Source organism: Budorcas taxicolor, chromosome X (genome assembly GCF_023091745.1).
Source record: "Budorcas taxicolor isolate Tak-1 chromosome X, Takin1.1, whole genome shotgun sequence".
In the NCBI taxonomy this organism is placed as follows: Eukaryota; Metazoa; Chordata; class Mammalia; order Artiodactyla; family Bovidae; genus Budorcas; species Budorcas taxicolor.
Genome location: NC_068935.1, coordinates 123,940,263 through 123,968,182, shown reverse-complemented (window position 1 = coordinate 123,968,182; position 27,920 = coordinate 123,940,263).

The window sequence follows — 27,920 nt, the reverse complement described above, 5'->3', positions numbered from 1 at the left end:
TTAACTAATTGGTGCCAATTTTCAACACCCTGTCAGGAGCCACCTTTGGCTTGAAGGAATGTCATAGAGATCACAACACAGGGCAGTAAAAGTGGCATATTTAACCAACCTTGGGAGCTTGAAACTGAGTTGCAGAATGTTCAGCAGCAGGTAGCATTCCTGCTATTCTTGTATTTTAGTAATATATTATTAGTCATTTGATTATCAGATAAAAAAAAACCCACATAAAAACCTTCCTGCTTCTCTTTCAATGGACAGTTGTGGCAGCAGGTGGTGGTAGCGAGTCTTTAAAGTGACATTCTTGGTGGCAATGGCTGAATGTGTTCCTGAGCTTCCCAAGGCTTTCAGGTAGTCCCTCTCCCCACAACTCTGGGTTGAAGCAGCATCCAACAGACAGAACATACAGAACAGCTAACTTTAAGATAAAACCAGGGGAGAGGCTCCAGTTCAGTTCAGTTCAGTTCAGTCACTCAGTCGTGTCGGACTCTTTGCGACCCCATGAACCGCAGCACCCCGAGCCTCCATGTCCATCACCGATGCCCAGAGTCTACCTAAACCCATGTCCAATGAGTCGCTGATGCCATCCAAGCATCTCATCCAATGAAGCCTAAAGAGAAGAGATGGGAGAAAAATGAGAAATGAGGAAAGAAGAAAAGCCAAGGGCTAGGAATAACAACTGGAGAAAGCAATGGCACTCCACTCCAGTACTCTTGCCTGGAAAATCCCATGGATGAAGGAGCCTGGTAGGCTGTAGCCCATGGGGTCGTGAAGAGTTGGACACGACTGAGCGACTTCACTTTCACTTTTCACTTTCATGCATTGGAGAAGGAAATGGCAACTCACTCCAGTGTTCTTGCCTGGAGAATCCCAGGGACAGAGGAGCCTGGTGGGCTGCCGTCTATGGGGTCGCACAGAGTCGGACACAACTGAGCGACTTCACTTTCACTTTCCCACAGAGTTATGAAAGTCAGACTGCAGGGAGCTGAAAAGTAGAAGGATAGATATAAAGTGTAGGCATCAAATACACCTCTTACTTTGAAATAAGAATGGGTGGGTGGGTGGGGCAGTAGCTTGCATAAGAACCTGAATTTGGAAAGATTTGTTTAGGAAATAAAAACTTAAGCAACTTTGATGGATAAAGTAAGGATCAAGTGGAAAAGAAGGCAGAAACTGAAGAGAGGGTAAAGGATAAACAGAAATGAGTGAGGCAGGAAGCAGAAGAAAGAATAGGAGAGCCAACGTACACCCTGCCACTAACATTCCAGGCACATTATGGACCAAGACATGTGGAAGCTATTTTTCTTAGCAAGCTTCAGAATTTTCCTAAGCTCCCTTTTTCTCTCTAGGCTACACTTAAACCAGTGTGCTGCTCAGTTACACATGAGTGATCCACATTCACTCTCAAACTCAACATACTCATAAATCAACAATTTCTTCCTTCCAAAACTTATTTTCTCTCATGCTTTTCCTATTTCATCTAACCTTTCTGCTACACTGGTAAATAAGGCCCTGCATCTGTATGGCATACCAGGAGTATTCAAGGTTAATGAGAAGATACTGAACTTGAGTTCGATAATAAGCATTCACAACACATAGGCCCTCTGATTCATTGGCTTGACTTCTACCCACTCCCAAGGAGCCAACAGCCTAGAACCTAGATCCTCTCCTGTACTCTTCAAATCAATGCAGACCTCAGCTTAACACTCCAGAAGGTGGAATTTTCCCCCATTGACTTGAGTTGTCTCTGGATCTTGATTGAGGCTTGGGTGCTTATCCCTTCCCCCAGTAGAATGATTAACTTGACAGAATTATAGACAGCTACATCCACATATCTCTTTATCCCTATTATCCTTGGTCACCTTCCCAATATATGAAGCCTTAAGTTTTCTGACCATCTTCTGCCACATTCACATTTCCAGAATTTTCTGTCTTCTCACTCCCATTCCAAACTCCCATTGATTCGCACCTTCCAAAAACTTTCCCCTTAACTTTCAAGAACTCCCTTTTCTATGGTCATATCAACTAAAAAAATATGCACAACCTAAAAGTTGACAGTTATGTTTTAATTAGTGGACATTGTAAGGACTTCAGGCCTGGGAAGTGGTATTTCAAGTAACCCAGAGAAAACTGCTCTGAGGAGGTGAGGGGAGTTTTGCAACAAATGGCAGGTAATAGGAACAAAAGATTACTGTTAATAAAAGAAAACTAGATATCTCAAGTTAAGGAATTTAATGCTTTTCTTTGTATGGGAAGATGGGAGAGTCTGGGCTCACTGAAATCATTCCTTTGATATGCACCTCAGCTATCTGGACTCAGCTATCTTGGACTTCTCTGGTGGCTCAGACAGTAAAGCATCTGCCTACAATGCAGGAGACCCAGTTTCAATCCCTGGGTCGGGAAGATCTGGAGAAGGAAATGGCAACCCACTCCAGTATTCTTGCCTGGAAAATCCCTTGGATGGAGAAACCTGGTAGGCTACAGTCCATGGGGTCGCAAAGAGTTGGACACGACTGAGCGACTTCACTTTGCTTTTTCCTTTCAGCTATCTGGGGCCAGTATCTTGCATTTTCTCATCCTGAGTTCCCTCAGGGTTCACCATGGGGTGTGACAGTCTGATGGCTGCTAGACTGCAGGGATTCTTTATTTCTTTCCTGCATTCCCTCGGGGCTCACTGCTGTGGACTGTGACATCCTTTGTTTACTGATAAGGCAGGTAATAATATTTTATTTCTCAGTTACAACCTTTCCATATTCACCTCCTCTTCTTGGAGATTCCTTTCATCTCCTTTTGAAACTGAAAGCAAGAGATCCCCCACAAAGCTCAGCTTCACCAAAAACCCTCTTAAGTGAGGGTTACTCTTTTCCCTACACCTCTTCAGTTTCCCCTGCTGCTTTTAGGACATTGTTCTTCCATCTTCTTGGAGAAAAACAACCCACTGATGTTTATGCCATTGGCTTGTTATGCAATACTGAAGGAAATTCAGCCTTGTTTTCAGTTATTCTGTATAGTCATCAATTTTACATAGAAAATAACTTCTACACAAGTGCTCTTTAGACATGTCCCTAACTTAAGAGAATCTGCATAGACTTTTATACTGGCTAAGTAAGTAAAGCTAGATCAGTACAGTCATAGTTAGCACATTAATTATTCCAAGGATGATGAGTAAATTCAGCCTCCAGTGGTTATTCAGTGTTAAAGTAGCCTCCATAGTTCACAACAATTCAACCTCCAGAGTTCACAACTTTGAGTGAACAAATCCTGCTTTCTATGCAAACATCTTAACAAATGTAGTTTTTGATAATAAACATTGATTGTCTCAAGTTTACAAGTCATCAGTTCTTAGAACTACTTTTTAAAAATCTCTCAGTGTTATAGGAAAGTTCTCTGTCATTTTTAGTAATTAGAACTAGACAGAAATTTAACTTTGTGATGAGAATATATTGCATATATTGATTTGACTCAAATTTTCTGCTAGCTTCCCTTGTGGCTCCACTGGTAAAGAATCCGCCTGCAGTGCAGAAGACCTGGGTTTTATCCCTGGGTTGGGAAGATCCCCTGGAGAAGGGAAAGGCTACCCACTCCAGTACTCTTGCCTGGAAAATCCCATGGAAGTCCATGGGGTCGCTAAGAGTCAGACAGGACGAAGCGACTTAGCAGCAGCAGCAGCAGAGCGACTTTCACTTCACTTATGCTGCTGCTGCTGCTGCTAAGTCGCTTCAGTCGTGTCCGACTCTGTGCGACCCCATAGACAGCAGCCCACCAGGCTCCCCCGTCCCTGGGATTCTCCAGGCAAGAACACTGGAGTGGGTGGTCATTTCCTTCTCCAATGCATGAGAGTGAAAAGTGAAAGTGAAGTCGCTCAGTCGTGTCCGACCCTCAGCGACCCCATGGACTGCAGCCCACCAGGCTCCTCCGTCCATGGGATTTTCCAGGCAAGAGTACTGGAGTGGGGTGCCATTGCCTTCTCCGTCACTTATGCTAGTTGGTATGTAACTCTTCCCCAACCTTTAGTCTAAATAAAAACTAATGGCTAACCTAGTGCATCATCTGCACACACTACTTGGGTCCACAGTTGTTTTACTTAAAGTTCTCCATTAAGAACTTTAAGCCCGTGTATAATTTTATTATACAGGCTGAATCAAGTTAATGTAATAATTACTCCTTTAATTTCCAAAGACTAAACCACTCTTTTCCTTTTTTTATTGCTATTGCTATAATCTACCAACCCCCTGGTCCTCCTTTTAATCCTTTTCAGATAGTAATACAATTACAGCTGATTTCCTATGTACCCAAGTATCTGCCATTATCCTGAATAGTACCTCAGCCACAAACAAGAGGTGTTAACAGGCTGAATTGTCTTCACCCAAAATTCATGTTAAAGTCTTAACCTCCAGTACCTCACAATGTGACTGTATGTGGAAACAGGGTCTTTAAAGAGGTAATTAAGATTAAATGAGGTCATTATGGTGGGCCCTAAGCCAATATGGTATCTTTATAAGACGAGGAGATTAGGACATAGACACACATAGGAAATCATGTGAAGACACAGGGAGAAGACGGCTATTTACAAGCCAAGGAGTAAAAGCTCAGCAGAACCTATCCTGCTTACCCCTTGATTTCAGACTTGTAGCTTCCAGGACCGTGAGAAAATATATTCTGTCATTTAAGCCACACAGTGTTTGGTGTTTTGTACACACAGTATTTACTATGTACCAGGCATGGTTCCAAGTGATTTACCTCTATTGAGAGTTGGACTATAAAGAAAGCTGAGCACCGAAGAATTGATGCTTTTGAACTATGGTGTTGGAGAAGACTCTTGAGTGTCCCTTGGACAGCAAGGAGATGCAACCAGTCAGTCCTAAAGGAAATCAGTCTTGAATATTCATTAGAAGGACTGATGCTGAAGCTGAAACTCCAATACTTTGGCCACCTGATGTGAAGAACTGACTCATTTGAAAAGACCCTGATGCTGGGCAAGATTGAAGGCAGGAGGAGAAGGGGACAACAGAGGATGAGATGGTTGGATGGCATCACCTACTTGATGGATATGAGTTTGAGTAAGCTCTGGGAGTTAGTGATGGACAGGGAGGCTTGGCATGCTGCAGTCCATGGGGTTGGAAAGAGTTGGATGCAACTGAACTGAACTGAACTCATTTAATCCTCATAGGATCTGTTTGAAATTGGCACATGAGGAAATGAGGTGCAAGGAAATGAAATAATTTGCTAAGCTTACACAGCTTAGCAGAGACAGAAGACAGTTTGTCAGATTCCAGTAAAGAATCTATAACAATGATTCTTGGATCCTACAAAGCACTGGGTATGCCATTAGCCCGGTTTTAAATGGAGACTCATAAAAGTTAGAGACTATTTACATGTTACCCACTGTATTCTACTCTGTTGAGTTACCTTAATATCCATGTGGCTATTTAGCCCCTCATTTCATCACCGTAAGTCCACCTATGGCTTCTGTTCTATTACTCATCTCTCATCCAGGACCAAAGAGTTTTCAAAGTTACTCTCACTAGAATGTCTCCGTTCACTTCAGTAATACTCTTTAGTCCATTACAAAATGGTTACTACACCTACCATGCCTGTGAAGCAGCCAGTACTAAGGTTATTTGCTATCTCCTTTTTGCTAAATACCATGAAAAGCATTCATCTTATTTGTTTTTGTAATTTTGAATAGGTAATACGCACATATGAATGTTTTCGAAGTTCAAAAGAGGGGACTTTCCTGGTGGTCCAGTACTTAAGACTCTATGTTTCCAATTCAGGGCACACAGGTTTGATCCTTGGTTGGGGAACTAATCCCACACGCCACATGGTGGAGTCAAAAAAAAATTTTTTTTTAATGTTCAAAAGGGTAAAATGAAAAAGAAGTCTCTCTAAACCCATGTTTTCCTGCTTAGTTCCCTTCTCAAGAAGCAACAGCTATCACCAGATTTTTTTGTATGTTTCATTCTAGAGATATTTGCAAAAAAATTAGTAAAAGTCTTTTTTTTAAAAAAAAATCATAAATTGGAGTATACTAAAACACTGTTCTTAGAGATCATTTCACATTAGTACATAGAGAACTGATTTGTTCCTTTGAACAACTGAATTCCCCCTTCTTTTTGCTGTGTTTTGAATATTTCTTTAAAACTTTTTTGCTTTAAGCAGTAAGCGCTTTTGAGATTAAGGAGAAAATGAGGGATTCCTAGGAAGTGAGTGTTATGTTAGCTCTAGGTGAGTCATTGTTATGTAGTGAAGGAGGAGGAGAGTCTTGAAGCTGATTACAGGCTGTCGAGGGTGGCAGCACATGAAGATGATAACAAAATTCCTCTTCCCTTTTGCATTTGTAAGAAAAGGAACATATTATGATATGATATGGCACATAAATTTGAAATAATATAATCCCTGAGCATAGATTTGCTAAAGAGCTCAGAATATACAGTTACTAATTATCATATTATGTCATGGTTTCACAATGTTATACGTTAAGGATATGTTTCAGATAGTTTCCTTGCATTGTTTTTTTAGCACTGCAGGTTCTGTGATTAATAGTCAAAGCTGAAATGAAAAAGGAAAATATTGGTCTTAAAGTCTCTTAAGAGATTTTGAGAATAACAGCTTACATTTTGTTTGCCTGTGATCAAAACAGTATTAGATTAAAAACTCTCTGAATACAAATCATTAGTACAGTTTCTGGAATTTGTCTTTATTTTATAGGCTAGGGCTCTAAAGGTTACTATTTATGCTGCTGTAATATTTTCTTAGACACCAGAATGACCCAAATTTGGATAAGCTGTCATAAGAAGTAATGTCCATCTAGTATAGCCATATTCAAAGGGTCAGATTTTCAGTCACCTTGTTAACTAGATTACTATTTTAGATCATATACTTTACGTATTTGTGCCTTTTATAAAAATATAGTTTCTAAAATCCAAGTAGCAAGGGTTAATACTAATAAAGTACTCGATTATCATAAATTTATATCTGAACAAGCTTTGATATCTTAATCATTAATCATTAGTCCCTAAAATCTATTGCTTAGTTTTATCCTCAAAAGGCTATAAAAATCAATACAAAGAGAATGTTTTCTTTGAGTTAGATGACTTCCAGACATAGACATGCATTTGACTCTGCTTTTGTTGTTGCTGTTCAGTCACTAAGTCATGTCTGACTCTTTGCGACCCATGGACTGCATCACACCAGGCTTCCCTGTCCTTCACCGTCTCCTGGAGTTTGCTCAAACTCATGTCCATTGAGTTGGTGATGCTATCTAACCATCTCATCCTCTGCCACCCCCTTCTCTTCATGCCCTCAATCTTTTCCAACATCAAGATCTTTTCCAACAAGTCAGTTCTTCACATCAGGTGGCCAAATTATTGGAACTTCAGCTTCAGCATCAGTCCTTCCAATGAATATACAGAGTTGATTTCCTTTAGGACTGACTGGTTTGGTCTCCTTGCTGTCCAGGGGACTCTCAAGAGTCTTTTCCAGCACCACAGTTTGAAAGTACCAATTCTTCAGCGTTCAGCCTCCTTTATGGTCCAACTCTCTCATCTATACATGACTAAAGCATTTTTGAAGGTTTCGAAAATCTTGATTTGAAAATTACTGCAAGTGAATTTACTTCCTTTACTTCATTTTATTTGCTTTTAAAATCTTCTCATTCTGCAAATTGACACTTTATATATAATTATAATTATTTTTATACATGATATTTTATAATTGACTCTTTCATAAATAATTTTTGTATCATTCTTTCTTATTTCTTTTTTTTTAATTTTTAGTTTTACTTTATTTTACTTTACAATACTGTATTGGTTTTGCCATACATTGACATGAATCCACTTCATGTATCATTCTTTCTTATTTCATGGGTGTGCAATCTTCTCTTATTTTCTAGGATATTATGACAGTTTATTGAAATTCTGTTTGCATAGTGTATGGTTTTGGGGGTTGCATTTTTCCTGTTTGGTTTTGGTCTCTCTCTTCCATATTTAAATTCTAATTTATTTTTTCTCTAAATATTCTTTTATTTTTTCCTGTAAAAGTTTGGCCTTTCAGTTTTAAATTCTTAAGCTATCTGGAATGGACTATGAACAGGAGATCCAATTGTATTATTTTTCCATGTGGATGTTAAACTTCCTTAGCATATCTTTTTCAGCCTTGTTGAAGTATAATTGATAAATTTAAATTGTATATATTTAAGATGTGCAACTTGATATTTTTATTTTCAAATTCAAATTCTTTTCAGAACTTGCTATATTTTTTATTGTTAATTCGTTTGCCAGAGGGGAGACCAAAAAGCCAGTTGGGAGGAGTTCTGTTTCTAGAAATAATTTACTAGTTTGTTTCAGAACAATCAACCTGAAAAGAAGATCTAGCAAAACTGGATGAAACATGAGAGAAACATTTTTTTAAGGCATCTGAGTCACCAAGACAGAAAGAAGATACAGAGCTAATATACCAGGGAGAAAATAGGCCCAGAAAGGGAAAATAGAGGTTGTGGTAGTTCGGTGGACAAAAAAATAGAGTGTAAGAAATCCAATGAAGGTATAGCCCAGGTAAACAGTTTGACCTTATGTTCTGACCACAAATGACCAGCTAACAGTTAGGGTATGTCAGACATAGAGCAGCTCTTACAAAGTCAAAAGTTCAACTATGAATCAGATATTGAATAAATCTTTGATTGGATTAAAGTGGTCTTTTTAGATTACCAGAAGCAAGACTAAATTCTCTCTGGATAAATATAACATCATCTAAAGCATCAAATTATCTCTGACTGTTTTATACATAATGCCTAGCATTCAATGAAAAAATAACCAGTTATGCACCCAACATAAATTGACCAAAGAATAATAGAAACATAAATATATATGAAAATTGAAAAAAAGTAGTTACCAAGCATGGACATTAAAATAGTTGTGATTAATATTTTCCAGGATTTAAATGGCAACTTGAATTTTAAGAGGGTACTGGAAAATATAAAATATCATCAAACGGAAATTTAAGAAATTGAAAATGAAATATCTGAAATTAAGATATGGATTTAGTAGCAGAATAGATACAGCTGAAAACAGAATAATAAATTGGAAGATAGAAAAGATAATACCTAAGCTGAAGCACATAGAACAGAAGGATGGAAAATAGACAAGAGCATAAGAGCTATATGGAACACAATGAAATAATCTGACTTTTCACTGATTTCATTTTCAATCAATAAATATGATTGAAGTTCCAGAGGGAGATGAGAGAGAAGACAGAGCAGAAGTGACAATAGAGAAGATAATTTTTGAAAATAGATAAAAGGCACCAGATTGTATATTCAAGAAACTCAAAAGTCCAAAGCTGGAAAAGTACAAAGAAATCATTCTGAGGCATATAATAGTAAACCTGCTGAAAACCAAAGTCCTTGAAAACATAATGTTTGATGTGATTCAAAACATAATTAGAATTAAAATATATAACAACACAAAAGCTGGGAAAGGGGTAAATGGAGTAAAACAGTTTCATGGTCTTATTTTCTGGGAAGTGGTACCACTTTCGTTAGACTGTAATAAGTCAAGGATGTATGTTGTAACTTCTAGGATAAACACTAATAGAGTGTGAGAAGAATGCTAATGCTGCTGAAGAACAATAAAAGAAAAAATAAAAATACTCAATATTAAAGAAAGTAAGAAGGAGAGAAAAACATAAGATATATGGAATATACAGGAAACAAAAAGAAGGATTAGACATTAAGGCTCATGTCACCATCTTTTCTGGAAGCAGAGGTTCCTTTTGGTGAAAATCTCTGATGCAACTTTATTCTTTTGAAAAAATATTTGTTAATCTCACAGTATCTCTAGAATGTTTGTATAGTTATATAATTATTCAGTTCAGGTCAGTCACTCAGTCATGTCCAACTCTTTGTGACCCCATGGACTGCAGCACGCCAGGCCTCCTTGTCCATCACCAACTCCCGGAGTTTACTCAAACTCATGTCCATCAAGTTGGTGATGCCATCCAACTATCTCACCCTCTGTTGTCCCCTTCTCCTCCAGCCTTCAATCTTTCCCAGCATCAGGGTCTTTTCAAATGAGTCAGCTTTTCTCATCAGGTGGCCAAAGTATTGGAATTTCAGCTTCAGCATCAGTCCTTCCAGTGAATATTCAGGACTGATTGCCTTTAGGATGGACTGGTTGGATCTCTTTGTGGTGCAGGGGACTTTCAAGAGTCTTCTCCAACACCACAGTTCAAAAGCATCAGTTCTTCGGCGCTCAGCTTTCTTTATAATCCAACTCTTACATCCATACATGACTACTGGAAAAATCATAGCTTTGACTAGATGGACTTTTATTGGCAAAGTAATGTCTCTGCTTTTTAATAAGTTGTCTAGGTTGGTCATAACTTTCCTTCCTCATGAAATTATAGTTATTTGATGTTTATTGGTATTTTTGCCCTGAATACTCATCATATTCAATTTGAAAGGAAAGGATTGGAAGATAAGCCTTTACATTTTAACCTTATTATTTTTTTTGAAATCTGGTTTACTTTAAAAGGATTCATTAGGACCCAATTGTTACCTGAAGCTGTAGGTATGCTTTTTGAGGCTTCTTCCATATAGAGCAAGCATTCATAAAATAATCTCTCATATAGTCTAGATCAGGTTTATCCTAATATCTTGCACTCTGACATTTCCCTATAACAGAAATAGCATCTCTAATGAATTTATATATTTATTGGTAACCCTGTAAGAGATGTTTTTAAAATATCTTTTTCAAATTTGAAAAAAAAATCCCTTATTGTTGCAACTATTCTAAGGAAAGGAAATGTATTCAAAAATGCCTTTCTAAGTTATATGAATGTTTCATTATAATTAGTTTGCAAAAACTGGGGTGTATAGTATGTTGTCATGTGTTCTACAGTTCTTTTTCCAACATATCTACAAAACAATGAAAATTGGTATTTGTAATAATGACCCTGAGGTCATTTTGAAGAAAAAAATCAAAGCATGTTATTTTGCTTTTAGTACTCTGTGTATTTTGTTATAGAATAATTCTTTTAAAATTTATTGCCCCATGAAGTGATTATTATGCCAAAACTCCTTTTTTTTTCAATTAAAAAATTTTTTTCTTCTCGTTGTGCTGGGTATTTGTCATCGCTTTGCGCAGGCTTTCTCTAGTTGCAGTTAGCAGGGCTACCCTTGTTGCAGTGTGCAGGCTTCTCGTTGCAGTGGCGTCTCTTGTTGCAAAGCACAGACTCTAGGCATGTGGGCTTCAGTAGTTTTAGCTCATGGGGTTAGAGCACGGGGCTCAGCAGTTGTGGTACACAGACTTAGCTGCTTATCTCTGACCAGGGATCAAACCCACTCCCCCTGCATTGGCAGGCAGATTCTCATCCACTGCACCATCTGGGAAGTCTCAAATCACACTCCAGCCAGAGATTGTACGGCATTATCATTTGTAGTTATTCTTGAGGATCTCATAATAAGGAACTTTTTTTTTTTTTTTAACCTCGGGACTCTATCTTTTAACCAATGTCATAAAAACTCAGTACCTTAGCATAGGACTGATATTCAATCAGTATTCACTAGTATGGCTGTGCTGATTGCTAGAATAGTGAAATATTACTACTACTGGTTAGCAAATGACCATGGCTCAGAAACCAACTCTGGTCAGTTGCTCCTTCTCCAACTGTTCTGGTCCCACAGTTTCTGACATCTTTTAGGACCCTGCTCCAGGGTTTATGTGATTATAGTTTGCACACTTTTTGCGTATTGTCCCATATAAGGATATTAACATTGCTCAAGATAGACTATGAACCACCCTTAGCCACTCAGGCAAACATATATAACAAGAAGAAGCTCCAGGAGATTTCTCACAAGTTTCCCCATCCCAATGCTCACAGATGACAGATGATCACTTTCAATGTAGCTTTTCATACTAGTCTCCATTGATTTGATCACAGTGCATTTGTGACTCTAGAAGTGGTGATTTTGGTTTAGTCAGGCATCATAACTGGTGTTCCTCCAGAAGAACAAGGATTCTGGCACAAACACTTTATTAGGGAGGTGGTCTCAGAGGACAACAATAAAGGAGTAGGGAGGAGAGACAAGGAAGGAAAGGCAGCCAGTAAGGTGTGTTTTATTAAGTAGGACACCATGGTGCAAAACTAGTGCTTCATCCCATTGGAGAACTCTGGAAACCAGTGCAGGATGCATACCTTAGAGTCCTCTCACACAAGATTTAGAGATCTGGGGACTAAATCCTCCAAGTCCTGTTTGTCATGGACTGAGGACTGTTTCAAGGGTATTAATTCTCTAGCACTTCTGACCTGCTGGGCAGTAGGCAGAGCTGGCCCAAGTTGCTAGAGAAAGCTCTCTGGCAAAGAGATGCAGATGCTAGTAATAGAATTCATTCAGGGAGGGCTGTACTAAAGGTGTAAGGCCCAACAATACCTGCTAATCTAGAGAGGCTTTAGCCAAGAGAAGCTCACAGCAAATTCCTACTGTCTCCATCATTATCACCTCACCTTTCCTCAAAGCAAAGGAGTGTGTTAAGGACTGATGAACTTCAAGAGGCATAATTTCTCAGCCAGACCCATTTTTCTAGGGGGTGAAGCCTTAGAAGGAGGGGAATAAATTAGCTGGCATTGGAATAATATGTCCAACATGTTTTAAAATAATCATCTTACAGTTATCTTGACACAAGTGAATTGGGGCTGTATTTCTCTTAGGGGAAATCTCAACCATCATATTCTTTTTGGGTACCTATATCAGCTCTTCAAAAGCATTTTCTTCCTTAGAGGAAGAGTGGTCATGGGTACTAAGGAAGCTGCCACTTGGGGAAAGGCTCAGCCATCTTTTTCTCTCGTTGAATCTCTTTACTCTTTCCTGCCTGTGGGCAAGAGAGGAGGGTGAAAAGTTTGTATCTCACTCTAGAAAAAAGCTGAAGAGTATCCCCACTCTGGAAAGGTCTGAAGTAAACTGTCTACGCATCTTTTTCTAGACACTGGGGCACTCTGCTTCTGGATCTATGCTTTTGAGTTTGCCACTTTTTGATACTAGCCATCCAGTTACTAAGGTTTGTGATTTGGCTAGTGTCTTTGTGGAAAATAAAGAAAAGTAAACCATTTGACCAGTTTTGACTCTAGGCCTTGGGTTGGCCTTTAGCTTAGATAAAATGGGCTTCCCTTGTGGCTCAGCTGGTAAAGAATCCACCTGTAATGTGGGAGACCTGGGTTTGATCCTTGTGTTGGGAAGATCCCCTGGAGAAGGGAAAGGCTAACCACTCCAGTATTCTGGCCTGGAGAATTCCATGGACTGTATAGTCCATGAGGTTGCAAAGAATCAGACACGACTGAGTGACTTTCACTTCACTTAGATAAAATAATATGAATAAGAATTATTGCTGTTATAGTAGTGTTAGCTTCTGTGCCCTAACTCTGTGGTTCAGTAGTATGTGTTTTGTATGGATTGGTTTATTTAACCTTTACAACCACTCTCTGAAGTAGTTACTATTATCATGTCCATTTTATAGACAAGTGCTTCCTTGGGTCCACCAGATCTCTCCAATAGAAGGAAAACTATGTACAGCAGAAACTAACACAACATTGTAAAGCAATTATACTCCAATAAATGAAGAAAATCCTTCTCTGTAATTACTGAGTAATCCAAGGATCATATTTTTACACCATGCAAAGATCCTGTTCCCCAATAATCCTTTATCCAATGACTTTATCATTCTTATATAAACCAATTATCACATTATGGCTGCATAAGGGTGATTTTCTCTTTTTGTCAGTTCTGTATTTATTAGCTTACATCTTTCAGCAGAAAAGAGCATTTCCTTCCCTCTTTCTTTTCCCTGAGCATCACTTAGGCACATTGATTTTTATTTATTTAGCATTATAATAATTTATGGCCATTATTCTTTTTGATGCTCAAATCGTCTCAAATTTACCCAGTAGGAGCTCCTTCAAATTGGCTCTCATGTCCTTACAATACTCTTTAAGTGTTTTCTTGCTTTCTGGCACAGCAAACTATTTCAGGTTCACTCCCATACTCTTCTTGCCCCAGACTTATAACCAGCCTTTTCTCTAAAGAACTCTGTTTCCTCTCAGAGAAGAATGACATTTAGATATCAAATTTGAATATCAGATAAGTTCAATGCCACTCTGTGTGGTGTCATCATCTCCAGACTCCTCCACTGGACAGAGCCAGAAGAGTTTTTTTTTAGAAAATAATGAACTGATTTTGATATTTCCATTTTCATTACTCTGATGGAGAGTCAAAAGAATTGAATTTACAGCTGTGCCTCCAATTCTGTGTCCTTTGCGAGCTCTCTGTTAGCCATTGGAAGATGCTGCTATCTGCAATCTAACCTCTATCTCTTCCAGATTTTCTGACACCCACCTTTGATTCCAGAGAAGACTTAAATGACTGTTTTCAGGCTGACTTTTTCAGATGCTATTATTTGCCTCCATTTCACATCCAGGCTAGGGCTGGATACCAAATAATACCCTGTGCCATCTCGCTGTGCCATATCCTTAGTTGTTAAGAAAACATCATATTTTAAGGACATAGTTTGACTATTTGAAAGGTGTGGAACTTTCATTAGCTTCTAGCCAGAATTGTTTTCTGTTCACAGGCAAGATAGAACTTTATTATTCTCAAGGGTTCTCTTGTAAAACTACATCTTTTCCAGCTTCTCCTTATCTTGCTTCTGTTTTGTTTTTTTTTGTAGACATCTTGTGTGCATTTGAAAATTCATTACCAAAAAAAGGTGAGTGTGAGAGTGAAAGTCACTCAGTCCTGTCCGACTCTTTGTGACCCCATGAACTATACAGTTCATGGAATTCTCCAGACTAGAATACTGGAGTGGGTAGCTTATCCCTTCTCCAGTGGATCTTCCCCACCCAGGAATCCAACCGGGGTCTCCTGGTTTTCTTACAATATTTCTCACATTCATTTCCTTGGTGAATCTCTTATCCTGTTTCCCATCAACTATTTCCTCTTTCTCTCTCTAGCATGGTGGTTAAGACTATGGTTTCTGGTCTAAGGCCATACCAAAAAAAAAAAAGAGTATGGTTTCTGGAGATATAGTATCTAGCTATATAGCTTTAGGCAGGCTACTTAATTTTTCTGTCTTATGTTCTTATCTGAAAATCAAGGATAATTTAACAGTACCTACCTCATAATGTTGTTCTGAAATTAATTGAACAATATGTGCAAGTCATGTAGAATAGTGCCTCACATGAAAAAGAAGTTTCAATAAGTGTGAGCATCTTTTATTAGTTACTGGTGCCCATAGCCTTTATGGGCTTACCTGGTGGCTCAGTGGTAAAGAATCCACCTGCTATGCAGGAGAACCGGGTTCGATCCCTGGGTCGGGAAGACCCCCTGGAGGAGGGCATGGCAACCCACTCTAGTACTCCTGCCTGGAGAATCCCATGGACAGAGGAGCCTGGTGGGCTACAGTCCATGGAGTCACAGAGTCAGACACGACTGAGCAATTAAGCAGCAGCAGCAGCATAAGCTTTGTATGTAGATGTTTTTATCATCATGAAAAAGACATCTGTTTGCCTCTAGGACCAAATATCTGTCCCTCATCCTTCCACTATTCAACTCAACAGATTCTTACCACCTCCATTTTTCACATAGAAGGCAAAGGTGTTTCAGCTGAGTCGACGAGAAGTGGGAAATACAGGAAACGAGGGGAGAGGGGAGTGCGAATGGACCACTGCTCCTCCCAGACATGCTGAGTTTGTTGCCTCTGGCATGTTTTTCTGTAGATGGAGTTGACAGATAAAATACAGTAAGATGAGTTCAATTTGAATTTTAATAAACAACAAATCATTTGTTGTCATGGACATACTTATACTGTATGGTAAGTATTTTTAATTTTATGTACATTATGATGTTTTGACATCCTAATAAGAAACCTTTCTGGCTGGGAAGAGGTTGCCCCTTTCCAAGCTAGCCACTTCTTAGACATTGCCAAGGACCTAGGCAGAGTGTGGTTTTGATGTATAAACTAAGCAATTCAGAGCCATCACTCCCGTATCTTGCCTGTACACACCACAGGACCATATTCCTCTGCCTTAATCAGCCCAGGCCAGATGTTAGGCAACGAAGTACTACTCCTATAGCTCAAAGCCCAGCAAAATTTTTCAATCTAGGCAATCCTAAACTGTTCACTCTGCCCCACTTTGCCTTTCCTGTGGAAACCCCAATAAAGGCTGTGACCTAAACCTTTCCTTTGCTCCTGACTTCTGCCTCCTGACCACTCTGATATCTTTCCTATGTGGCCTTGACCAGTGTACCATGCCTCCTGACTCTAGAATCTGTGAATATAATAAATGCCTCCTGTCCTCTCTTATAACCACACCTGACCGACCATGTCATAAAAGAATACAAAATGTATACTAATGAGTGATTTGTTGTTTATCTGAAATTAAATTAAACTAGGCATCCTGTGTTTTTATTGGCTCAGTCTGGGGACCCTAGCTGGCGGTCCCATGCCAGAGACCAATATAACATGCTGTCTGCTCTGTCATGACTCAGCACAAAGGGGGACTATTGCAGATGCTGCTGGTCTGCTGCTCTCTCCTTTGGACTGAACTGGCTAGCATGCTCCAGCCCACTTCCAGCTACCAGTGTCTGCGTCTCTAGTCCTGGGGGCTTTTTCTGAAACTGGAAAGGCAAATCAGAGACATTGTTGAAATAGCTACTGCCTCTCGACTCCCTCAGTAGCCTTCAACCAATATTGCCAGAAGTTGGGGTACAAAAGCCCCAGCTCCCTTGGTCCCTGGGTATGATAATTCTGAAGCATACATTTTATAGCATTTCCTGAGTCTTCTCTCAGGATACCCACTGTGATAGTTGACTTAAGAATAAATAGGCTTTCTCCTTGAAAGGGTTGCCTTTCTTTTCCCATATTCCTTTCACTCTATCAGTGGTCCTTTGACTCCCAGATACACAACTGGCGATAGAATCCTCGTGGCAGGCTCTGATTCTTGGAAATCCAACTAAGATATGAGCTTTTGATTTATCCTCTGTTTTCAGCATTTTGAATGTCCATGTATGTTGGCCCTTTTGGTCAATGCTACTACTTGAGAGGAATGAAGTATATGGCTTTTGTTCTTAAAAAGAAAATAAAAACTCTCTCCAATTGCCATATTGTTCCAGAAAAGTGTTTCATTTTTCATACTTGGCTTACATTTTAGCAATTGTCTGCTCTGCTTTTTTGACAACAAATAATCTGTTTCTTTCTCCAAGATGCCAAGAGATTGGTTTGGAATTGGCTATTAAAAACAGCTCTGGCACAACAAAGGAAAGACCTTCCACTGATGCTTGCGAGGAACTCTAACAAAGGTAGGATAATATGCAGTGAAATTACTTGCCTCTTTGAGTTGGCAAAGAATATAATTAAAATAAAAAATGACATCTTATGTGACAGAGTCTGAGTAGGAAGCATAGCGTTTATCACCTTCTGTTCACTAGCTTTTCTTTACGGAAAAAAAAGTCAGCAAGATTTTATCTTGGATGACGCCTACTCACCTGGCTTGCCTTAAGCTAAAAAAACATGAAAATGGTGGGGTGTAAAATAATGTGCCAGATATGCAAGTTGGCTTAAACACTAAAGCCAAATTTTACTTCCCCAAAAAAGGGATGATCAGTAAATCCATACTATATATTGAAAACTAATAAAGGTGCAAATACTGTTAAAGAAAGTGAAGCACGGGTTGTTGTCACTACCTAAGTGTGGGGAGAAGAAGCAATGCCTGCCCATTCAGGATTATATCAGGAGAGTCCAGAAGGCTAAAACTCAATATGTATCCAGATTCTTAGGAAAAAAAGCTTATTGTGTGAAGCACGATACATGCAATTGATGAAGCAGGTCATATAGGGATTTTATGCATCTTATAATAAATATTTTTTTATCTCTAGTAATTACCACTAAAGGAAAACTTCCTGAAAACTGACCCAACCTCACTGAGGAGTAAGAATTAAATCTGCTGAACTCTGGAGTCTTGCTGAAGAACTCATCTAAGAACTCAAGATCACTCAAATCTAGGCCTCATCTCAGACCACAGCATCCTTTCTTTCCTAAATACAGTATCTGAGTGGGAGGTTCTCAATGTAGTACTGACGTAGGTGTGAACATTCAGTGTTTAAAGTCATGGAAGCAACTTAAATTAAATTGCCTTGAAGTTTTTCAAGCTTTGAAATTTCTATTTTGGATTTTTTAAAAAGGAGGAGTGAGGAGTGAGAAAGAGAAACAGCTTGTTCACTGGATAGCTTTCTGTCCACCCGCTTCCCCAACCCCCCAACTCTAGAAATCAGCAGGCATTTTACTGGCACTAGTACAAGTCTGTCAGTACTGGAGAGAATGTACATTTTGGTGTGTGCTTTTTGTATTGGTGACTTTAGTGAAAAAAACCCTTTCAGTAAGGTCTTCTCTTTACCAGGTAGAGTCACAGCCATCACCAAGAGAAGCTATATTTACAAGACCATGTTCCCTTGCAAGCTTGCTTGTACAATCTGCTCCTGAACATTCCATCTGGCATGGAAGGAAGAGATTCAAGACATGGGCTTACTTAAAGCAATATATAGTTTTTAAAATCAGAGATTCACATTCCGAGAAATAAAAGGAATAGATTCTACTCTTGCTTCTATTAAGCTTTCACAATTCTTTTATTTAGGCTATTGATCTGAATTGATTTTGGTGTCCAGAAAAACAGCAACAAAGATGTAAAATCTAAAGGAAAATTAAACTGGCCATCAAGCTGTCCACAAATAATGTTTCTCAAAAATAGTATTAGCCAAACCTCAAGTTTATGTGGATTTTCTTTATGTCTTGATTCTGCTGGTTGTTTTGATTTATGCTGATCAGTGAATGCAGATTGGTTCTGTGTCCTTAAGTATATAATGTTCATTTGGGAAGTGAGTGGCAGCAGTACTAATGCCTGGCAAGTAGTGGGTGCTAAATGAATATTTATTGAATGAAAGAATACTTTACATTTTAATAGCATTATGCAGTTTTTCAAGCACTGCAATAATCACTGTTTTATTTGATTCTCACAAGTATAATAGCCAGAGAAGAAACAGAGGATCACTGATTCGACATCCCTGACTAAGGTCAACCAGCTGGCAAGAGGTTAAGTTAGAATTTAAACTCAGATTACATAAATGGAAGATCATACAGGAAAGACAAGAGATCTCTTCAAGAAAACTAGAGATACCAAGGGAACATTTCATGCAAAGATGGGCTCGATAAAGGACAGAAATGGTATGGACCTAACAGAAGCAGAAGATATTAAGAAGAGGTGGCAAGAATACACAGAAGGACTGTACAAAAAAGAGTTTCACAACCAAGATAATCACGATGGTGTGATCACTCACCTAGAGCCAGACATCCTGGAATGTGAAATCAAGTGGGCCTTAGAAAGCATCACTACAAACAAAGCTAGTGGAGGTGATGGAATACCAGTTGAGCTATTTCAAATCCTGAAAGATGATGCTGTGAAAGTGCTGCACTCAATATGCCAGCAAATATGGAAAACTCAGCAGTGGCCACAGGACTGGAAAAGGTCAGTTTTCATTTCAATCCCAAAGAAAGGCAATGCCAAAGAATACTCAAACTACTGCACAATTGCACTCATCTCACATGCTAGTAAAGTAATGCTCAAAATTCTCCAAGCCAGGCTTCAGCAATACGTGAACTGTGAACTCCCAGATGTTCAAGCAAAGAAAAGGCAGAGAAACCAGAGATCAAATTGCCAACATCCGCTGGATCATGGAAAAAGCAAGAGAGTTCCAGAAAAACATCTATTTCTGCTTGATTGACTATGCCAAAGCCTTTGACTGTGTGGATCACAATAAACTGTGCAAAATTCTGAAAGAGATGGGAATACCAGATCACCTGATCTGCCTCTTGAGAAATCTATATGCGGGTCAGGGAGCAACAGTTAGAACTGGACATGGAACAATAGACTGGTTCCAAATAGGAAAAGGAGTACCTCAAGGCTGTATATTGTCACCCTGCTTATTTAACTTATATGCAGAGTACATCATGAGAAATGCTGGGCTGGAAGAAGTACAAGCTGGAATAAAGATTGCTGGGAGAAATATCAATAACCTCAGATATGCAGATGACACCACCCTTATGGCAGAAAGTGAAGAGGATCTAAAAAGCCTCTTGATGAAAGTGAAAGAGGAGAGTGAAAAAGTTGGCTTAAAGCTCAACATTCAGAAAACTAAGGTCATGGCATCTGGTCCCATCACTTCATGGGAAATAGATGAGGAAACAGTGCAAACAAGGTCAGACTTTATTTTGGGGGGCTCCAAAATCACTGCAGATGGTGACTGTAGCCATTAAATTAAAAGATGCTTACTCTTTGGAAGGAAAGTTATGACCAAGCTAGTTAGTATATTCAAAAGCAGAGACATTACTTTGTCAACAAAGGTCCGTCTAGTCAAGGCTATGGTTTTTCCAGTGGTCATGTATGGATGTGAAAGTTGGACTGTGAAGAAAGCTGAGCACTGAAGAATTGATGCTTTTGAACTATGATGCTGGAGAAGACTCTTGAGAGTCCCTTGGACTGCAAGGAGATCCAACCAGTCCATTCTGAAGGAGACCAGTCCTGGGTGTTCATTGGAAGGACTGATGCTAAACCTGAAACTCCAATACTTTGGCCACCTCATGTGAAGAGTTGACTCACTGGAAAAGACTCTGATGCTGGGAGGGATTGGGGGCAGGAGGAGAAGGGGACAACAGAGGATGAGATGGCTGGATGGCATCACCGACTGGATGGTCATGAGTTTGAGTGATCTCCGGGAGATGATGATGGACAGGGAGGCCTGGCGTGCTGCGATTCATGGGGTTGCAAAGAGTTGGACTTGACTGAGCAACTGAACTGAACTGAAGTGAACTGACCTTGACTCTATCTGGCATGTAGGCATGGAATGCAAGTCACCTTTGTGGAAGAACAATTAGTTTAGTTTGAGGGCAGTTTAGGAAACATTATGTAAGGAGCTGATAAGACTCTATTATGGAATGGTAAATTTGGATCATCTTGTAGAAGACCTTCAGTGGCAGGTTAATATGTTTGGACCCTACCTCAAAGTCAGTGGATTAGTGTTGTCCTGTAAGCAGATTATCTTTTTCCAAGATGGACTGGGGCATGGTGAGAGTGATAGCAAGCCGAGATGTTTCTTCCTCAGAAAAAAGAAAAAAAGGAAGTTGAGAAGGCTTGAAGTGGAGGGGAGGTGAAGTTGGGATGCTGTGCTCAAAGGTATTGGCCTTTGTAGTCTCACAGTATGATTCCTAGTATGAGTGGAAGTAGGGCAGGACAGAAGATCTGTGGAGGCACTTTAGAACCTCTCATATGAACAGAAAATAAAAGAGCTTGTAGACAGCAGTTGAGGTTTATCTTAAACTAGATGTCACAAATTGTGGTGGACCCAACTGGGAAAGTGTTGAGCTTTTAGCAATACAGTCAATGGAGTGGGAAAAGTAGAAAATACAGATATTAAAGGGGAAAGACATTATCCATTTGCCGTTTTTGCACCTAAGACGTACACAATTAAAGTTGTTAACTAAAAATTAGGGTGACAAAGTGAAAGAATTGAAAAGCATAGAAGACCAGGAAGTAGTCGTGAGAAGATTAAAGCTCTGACTCATTATGTGTGAGGATGCTGGAGAGGGGATTGTGGAGCCAGAGGAAGAATTTGAGAGAAATGAAAATTTCAGAAGCGTAATGAGTGACTAAAATGCAATGGAATTGGAGGTCACTGGGCTTTAGGAAATCAGTATAACAGAGGCCAGTCTAATAGGAGAATCATCCGCAAGGATGGTGACCTCAATGAGGAGAGTGTAAAGAAAAGGACCAGAGAAGAAATACAGTGAAGCGAAATGAAAGACCAAATCAAATTGAATTTCTTCATATCTGATTATTCATCTATCCTCCTGCCCTAGCCTACCCCACCTTCAACACTCATTTCCAGGTTACATTTCCAGGTCTTCAGTGAACAAAATTCACACTTAAACACAGCCTTTAAAATTATAGGATAGCCTAAAAAAAATTATAGGATAGTCTATATGCTATTTATAGGGAAGAAGAAAACTTTGCTGTTTTCATGAATGAATAGAACAAGGCTGAAAAGTGCATTAATACAATTCTTGGCAGGGAGGAGACTGAGGTATAGCCAACAGCTGTGAAACTAGAGTAAGCACAAAGATAGGGAAGGGGCAAACTGGACGGGAACAAATGCATTTAGACTTTGCTGAGGAAATGCCAAGGGTTATTTCTTGAGTAATCTAAACTTGCTTAAAATTCATTTGAAAAGAAATAAGTGAATTGTAGGAAAATCATAAATAATAGCAGAGTGGCTAGAGAGAATTTCAAAGTTTAGATAATGATTCTGTTGTAAATTAATGTGGGCTGCAATTTTTTTGGTTTGTTTTCCAGCAAGCCTTTCACTGGTATCAGTGCCAGTCTCCATGGTGCTGAGTTCATTCTCCTAAAGTCCTGAACTCCTTCTTTGCTTCCCCTGTCTTCCCAACACACTCACTCTTATCTGACTTTGTTAGGAAAGAACAGAAATCATACATTGCCAGCTTCTTCAGCTTCCCTCCGTTCCATCTCACATTTCCTCTACATCATTAGCCTCCTTCAACTTCTTCGCTCCCTTCCACTTTGGAGACAGAAGGTTTGTGCCTCTTTGCTAAGGGAGTGAAGGCTTACTTTCCATGTGTATCCCTCTTATTTCCCCTCAAGGCTCCTCCATATTCATCAGCTAGTTCCTCATTCCAGAACTATTAGTCTTTCTCTCTGCCATGTCTATTTAGTAAGTCTCTTGAAAGCTATTCCATATCTCATAACTTTATTTCCTCCCTATTGTTCACCTCCCAACTTATATATTAGGCTATGGCTCAAGGAATTCTGACATACCAAAGGCAACCAAAGTGAACAGATTCATAACTAAGGCTGTGTAATTCCCTACTTAAAAATAGAGACTAACATTGCCCAAGACAAGTTGATATTTGTCTCCTTATAACTGCAACTAACTATTGTGTGTGTGTTGTGTATATACATATATATACAAAATAGTTGGTTGCATATATAGTATATAAATATGTTTATAGATAGTATATACAGTGTGTATATACTACCCACTCCAGTATTCTTGCCTGGAGAATCCCATGGACAGAGGAGCCTGGCAGGCTATAGTACATGGGGTCACAAAGAGTCAGACATGACTGAGTGACTAAACAAGAATAACAATGCTATCTGTATACCATTTATATATATGGTATATAATATATATTGTATGTATTATATACAGTCTATACTATATTCATGTTTACTATATATGTATATAGTATATACTGTCTATACACTGTTGTGTATATACATATATATATACACACAATAGTTGGTTGAATATGTAGTATATAAATATGTATAAAATGAAAACCAGATTTTAGTTTTGAACAGTTGTGAATTTTCATATACATTTTATTATTGAACTCCATTTAGCAGTATTCCAGATAAAAATAACTTCTTGTCTAGGGTGAATTTCACTTCAGCTTTGGCATCGGAATCAATCTGAAGAGGGTTATTTTCAAGCTGGAAAAGTCCTAATTGCTTTTGTAAAAACTGAGAGTGTTCATACAGAATAAGTCCTCACCTCTCTGGCAACTGATAATTGGAAACCAGAAGTATTTTCCATATTGTGGTGAAGACTGTTTCTAAAAATTCTATTGCCCGAGAATGGAGATAAGAAAAATTGGGGGAAAGGTGGTTAGGAGGTGTATTTTTTGTTTGTTTGTATGTGGAGCCAGCTCAACTGATATCTCACAGTGAAAATACCAAAAATATTGGAGCATTTGACAAATAAGTGGTAAGCTTCCCTACCGCTGAAGTTAGAATGACATGATGATGGCAAACATATTTTTGGTCTGGTAGACAGTGAAAATCAGGGAAAAAAGGGAAATATAGCACTCTTAGGAGCAGATGGCAGTGCTTTCAAAACTTTTTGAGCTTTTTCTTTGCCTTTTTCAAACTTGTGTAATGTAACCAGTTAAAATAACTAAAATCAGATGCTATAATGATAGTGAGCACTATAGCACCTAGCAGACTGATTGGATAGATAAATGGAGCAATACTAATGATAGATTCCGTTAGTTAAGAGTGGATAAAGGGAAATTAGAGGTGATTCCAATGTAAGTCACATTGTCTTGACTTCTATTTTGGCCACTTTACAATGTGTCTCTATTTACTTAACTCTGAAAGATACCCATTAATATTAAGGGGGCATCTGATTTTTTAGCTTATTTTGAGCTAATATTAGACTCTCAGAAAAGCTAATTTTGGATTTACCAGGAAAACTAATACAGTGTGTTTTCATATAACCCTTACCCAGCTTTTCTTAGTGTTAGCATCTTATGTAACCATGGTACAATTATCAAAACCAGGAAATTAAAACTGGTACAATAACTTTAAACTGCAGACTTATTCAGATTTCACCAAATTTTCCATTGAAGTCCTTCTTATGGCCTAGGATTCAATCCAAGATCACAAATATCATTAAATTGTTATGTCTCCTTGGTCTCCCTTAATCTGTGATAGTCCTCAGTCTTTCCTTCCCTTTCATGACCTTGACACTTTTGAAGAGGACTGATCAGTAATTTTCTAGAATGTCTCTCAATTTGTGTTTGTCTGGTGTTTTCTCCTCATAAGATTGAGGTTAGAATTTTTGGCAACAATGCCACAGAGATTTGTTGTGTCCTTCTTTGTTTTATATCAAAGGGTTCATGGTGTCATTACGTCCCATTACTGGTGATGTTAATTTTTACTGCTTAGTTAAAATGGAGTCTGTTGGTTTTCTCCACTTCAAAAGTGCCATCATTCCCTTTGTAGTTAACAAATATCTTGGGAGACTTGATTTTTAACAGTGAAGTAGGGCAAGATTGCTCATATGTTTTCAAATGACTGGGCAACCATGAAGGGTAGGAAGACTGGTAACGTGACTTTGAATACAGACAAATTTGTTAAGGAGGAAGAAGTACTTTCTCTACAGCAAAATCTTCATGCCTCCTTCCCTCCACATTTCCCACTACCATTTGCAGCTAATAAAAGAAAACCTACATATTCAACCCCTATTTGGGGAAATGGTAATTATATAATTTATCTTGGTTCTACAGTTATACATTTCAGGTATGGCATCAGATAAAATCTCTTGGAAGTCCTTGGTGTTAGTTAGAGGTTTTGCTTGTTTCTATTTCTTATCTTTTCTTAAATAGTCATAATCTCTTTCCCTGTATGTGTAGGGAAAGAAAGACTTTATCAAAAAAGTCATCAGTTTTTATTTTGGATCACTGACAAGTCTGAGCTTAATTAATTATAACAATATTAGTCATGCTGACCAAATATCAAAATCCTCTTCTAATAAAACAGTGGAATGGCATAATTACTTGAGTTACAATTTCCAGGTTGACTGTGTCACTGACATCCTGTTCTTTAATCTCTCCAACTAATTTCTTTATTCCTTTGTTTGTTTATTCATCCATTCTTCATTCACTCAAGCACTTACACACTAAGTACATGCTGAGTACATACTAAGTAAAAGGTATTATTACATTGAGTGATTCAGGAGATAGAAGAGTAAGACACTATACCTGCCCACAGGACATTTACTGTTTATTATTCTAGTGGCAAAAGAGCTATCATATACTACTAAATTATGATATTCACCCCTCATTCATGGTTTCTCTTCCATGCTTTTCACTTACCCACATTCAACACAATCTGAAAATATTAAATAGAAAATTTTAGAAATAAATGATTGATAATGTTTTCTTTTTTTTTGCTTTTTCTCTCAAAAAACATAGAGTATCTTAATAATATGTACCATGTTAACAATTTTTCTTCTTGATCATACAAGGATATAATGACAAAGTACCTTTCAATATTAAAACCATGTCATATTACTGTATATTAAAACCAATTAAACTTTTTCAGAGAAAAAGGAAACTAACAATCCAAATAAAGAGAAAAAGGAAACTAACAATCCGAGAAAAGATCATATCTATGCTATGCAATTGACCCAGAAAGCAAAGTACGCATTTTTGATTGAAAAAAGCTGCAGGGTTTTCTTCTTTATTTTGGTGTTGCTTGATACAGCATTGTGATTTTGATTTGCATTTCACAAACAATTAATGATGTTGCACATCCTTTAATGTGCAATTTATTTGCAATTGTGTATCTTCTTTGGAGAAATGTGTATTTTAGTCTTTTACCCATTTTAAATTTTGGTTGTTTTTTCCTAAGTTGTAGGAGTTCTTTGTATATTTTGGGTATTAACCTCTTATCAGATATAAAATTTTCCAATTCTGTGTGTTGCCATTTTATTCTGTTGATTGTGCCCTGTGATACACAAAAGTTTTAAATTTTGATGTATTCCTATTTATCTATTTTTACTTTCATTGTCATATCTAAAAGATCATTGCCAAATCTAACATTACAAAGATTTCCCCTAAGTTATCATTAAAATTTGTTTTTTTCAATTTTTAGCTGGACATTAATTGCTTTACTGTTCTTATATTATCATTTAAGTGTTCTATAGTTTTAGCTCTCATGTTTAGGTCATTGATCCATCTTAAGTTAATTTTTCTATGTGGTGTAAGATAATATGTTGGACTTTATATTTTTTTACCTGTAGATTTTGTTTTCTCAGCTCCAGTTCTTGAAAAGAGTATCCTCTCTCCAGTGAATGATCTTGGACACTCTTGTCAAAAATCACTTGAATTTGCACTTGAGAGTTTATTCCTGAGCTCTCTATTTTATTCCATTAGACTATATGTTTGTCATTATGCCAGTACCACACTATTATGATTACTGTAGCTTTTATAGTAAGGTTGGAAACCAAAAAGCATGAGACTTCCAACTTTATTGTTCTTTTTGAAAATTGGTTTGGCTTTTTGGTTTCCTGAAATTTCATATGAATTTTAGAATGGGCTTTTCTATTTTTGCAAAAACATTATTGCATTTTGATACAGATTGCATTAAATCTGTAGATCACTTTGGGTAGAGGGAGTATCTGCTTATGAGGATTATAGTTTATCTATTCAACCCTATGAGGTAGGCACTATTTTTATTGAAGTATAATTGACTTACAATACTATATTAGTTTCAAGTATATGACATGGTAATTAGATATTTTTATACATTATGAAATGATCAGCATAAGTCTAGTTACCATCTGTAATCATAAAAAGTTATAATATTATCAACTATATTCCTTATGTTATATATTACATCCCTGTGACTTATTTACAGTTAGCCCTCCAGATCTGTAGGCTGTGATCTGTGGATCACAATGACCCAACCAACCACAAACTGCAATCTGCCATTGGTTCAACCCTTGGATGAGGAGCCTGTGAATATGGAGAGACAACTGCACTACATTATTTTATATACAGGACTTGAACTTCCACCAATTTTGGTATCTGCAGGGGTTCCCAGAACCAATTTCCTGTGGAGACTAAAAGACAACTCTATTTTTTAACTGGAAATTGGTACCTCTAAAAATCCTTCACCTATATCACTTATCCCCTCCCTCCTCTGTGGCAACCGCCAGCTTGTTCTATATGTCTATGAGTAGGTGACAATTCTGTTATATTTGTTCATTTGTTGTATGACTTCTTTTTGTATATTTCCATTATTCTGTCTTCTAGATGGCTAATCTGAGCCTTCTCTAATGGCTCAGTAGGTAAAGAATCCACCTGCAATAGAGGAGACCCAGGTTAGAGCCCTGGGTTGGGAAGATTCCCTGCAGTAGGAGATGGCAATCCACTCCAGTATTCTCGCCTGGTAAATTCCATTGACAGTGGAGCATGGTGGGCTACAGTCCATTGGGGTCACAAGAGTCGGACACGACTTAG